Here is a 2,739-nt window from a genome sequence, read left to right as displayed (position 1 = left end):
ATAATAATTAAGTATTCTGTTAGAATTTAATGATTATACTAATTATATTTTAGATTTTTTATATTTAAAATGATATGTTTATCCTGTATTTGATTGTGTTTATCTGCAGTTAATTACACAAATTCAAATATTGGATGAAATCGGATAGGGATGAACGAGTTTAAGAGTTTTAAGAGTTTTAGCCAAATGGTTTATAAGATAGTATAGATATATATGGGTTATTATTCTCTCGTGGACATATTATTAACTAGATTCTTTATATGAAGTTATTTGTTAAGGTTTTTTTTTTTTTAATTATTTGTATAAAGACAATGTATATAATTAATGGATCATAGTTGAATATTTTATCTAATAAAATACTCTCACAAAATTGCTTGTATATAACAAATTGTTTGAGCCACTTTAAACTATCGTACAAAATCTTTATATTCTTAGCCTTTATTTTTCTTCATGATTGCATTTTGATCATATGTTATTCATTTTTCTACTTCCCCCTTAAAGAAATGATAACTTGTATGAAAATGGAACATGAAATTCAAGGACTGAATGGTTTAGTGCAGAATAATTAGGTGGTCAGAATGATTAAGATGTTTTTATAATATAATGCAAAATCAAATATAATTGTTTGGTAATTGTTTACAATGAAATTAGGGCACTGAATGGTTAAGAGAGGTTCATGATACAAAATCATTCAAAGGGTTTTAGAACCATTAAGAGGCAGATTTTTTTATTGCCAAACAAGATTCAACTCTTAAGGATTCACATGTTGCATTTTAATGGAACTATTAAGAGGTAACAAAAACCCCTCAATGTTTATTTTGGTTAAACATATTTCAAAATATACATTTAAAAAGGGCACGATCCAAAATTTGTTTATTTTAGTCTTAGACATGGGGACATGGTGATGAAGTAATTTAGGTGAAACTTGACGTGTTTCTTAAAGTACGTTTTTAAAATAGATATTCGAGTGAATTGTGGTTTTAGTTCTTGTGGTATGTCAAAATTGTGACTGCCATCTTTATACTCAGTTAATAATGGATATGGTTCTTGTGGTATTCAATTTCTTATGGTCATGGTCCCTTTCGCTAAGAGAATTAACAAAGATCCGTTAACACAGTTAACTCAAAGGGTATTTTAGTCTTTTATATCTAATTTAATTTTGCCTTTTTTCCTGTTAAAAATATATATTAAGCTATATAATCAAATATCCCTTTTACATTATATTATTATACTGTATAAAAATATGTATACACACACAAGACAAATCATACACAAGGTCTTTTTGTCCAATCGGCTACATAGACACAATACGATGTATTGAGTAAAGTTTACTTTTGGTCCCTAATGTTTGTTACTTTAACGGATATCGTCCTTCAACTTTGTTTTCTCGGATTTGGTTCCTCACTTTTGTCATTTGACAATGGTTTTGGTCCCTCAGTCTAACGACCATTAACTTATTTCTTTACCGTATTCTGGATCCGTCCATCTCTAGGTCTAAGATCTAATATTGACACTTACAGATGATCAACTTGTCCGCGTTTTAAAGTCCCAAAATCAAAAAATTAGTAAAAATGACAACACCCAAATGTTGCCTACTGGTCTTAGCTTGAGATCACACCCACACTCAAAGGGGTGCTTAACTAATACTTAAAGTAAATAACATAACAGAAGAAGAGAAATACTTAAAGATTATTTTCATTGAGAAATAAACTAAATGTTGTCACCACAATGACGAACAATACTCAAAATTTAACCAAGAAAGTAACTTACAACTACAGCTATTCAAGATGATAAAAGAAAAGAGATAAATGGATGAAGTGTTCTACAGAGTTACTTCTAAATGAAATTCAATGCCTCTATTTATAATGGAGGATGAAAAAGGTGATAAAGGCATTTACTCATAATGGTTTTCAAAGAGCTCAAGCATCCATTGACCCAAAGGTTGGTTTCGTCTTCCTCCGTTCTTTCATGAAAGCTCAATCTGTGGTTTTTCTTCTTTAAACCTTTAGGTAGACATTCTGGGTAAACAAATCCTCACACTAAGATATGGGTTTTGATTTGGGAAAATCACCAAAATAGCTGCTTTATATGTATTGTATTAACAAAATAGCCACTTTCCACACTTTTTACACAAAATGACCATAAGGATCCCCCTAGGGGGCATGTTGACCATACGGGGAATTTTGACAAAAAAAAGTACACAAGGAGGGGCCCACATGTATCTGATTTGGGAGACAAAAAATCTGATTTTTTTAAAAAGGGGGGGGGGGATCGCCCCATCTATCCTAGGATCGCCCCCGGGGGCGATCTGACCTCTATTTTGTCTTCTAGTGCACAAAATATCACTATATATAGCTTGTGACCTCTCATTCATTTCCGTCACACCTCACTTCTTCTACTCTCACAACACTTAACCCTTAAACACAATTTACCATCACAACCTTAACCCTTAACCTATTAAACACAATCTACCATCACAACCCTTGACGTGATTTCATATTGTGTTAAGGGTTGTGACAGTAGATTGTGCTTAAGGGTTACGGGTTGTGAGAGTAGAAGTGTTTATTTTATAAATAAAAACCACAACATTTGGTCCTAAAACATACAAAATGTTAGTCAAAATCGTTCCTCGTTTATTGAAAAAACACCCCTTAATTGTCAAATCGGTGTCCTCACTAAAAGACAAAATAACAGTCAAAGGATAAGTAGGATCACCCCCGGGGGCGATCCAGGGGTTGG

The sequence above is a fragment of the Cynara cardunculus genome (assembly GCF_001531365.2).
Source record: "Cynara cardunculus var. scolymus isolate 2C chromosome LG 2, CcrdV1, whole genome shotgun sequence".
Classification (NCBI taxonomy): domain Eukaryota; kingdom Viridiplantae; phylum Streptophyta; class Magnoliopsida; order Asterales; family Asteraceae; genus Cynara; species Cynara cardunculus.
The sequence above is the reverse complement of the archived record's forward strand: the minus strand, read 5'-3'. Positions refer to the sequence as shown.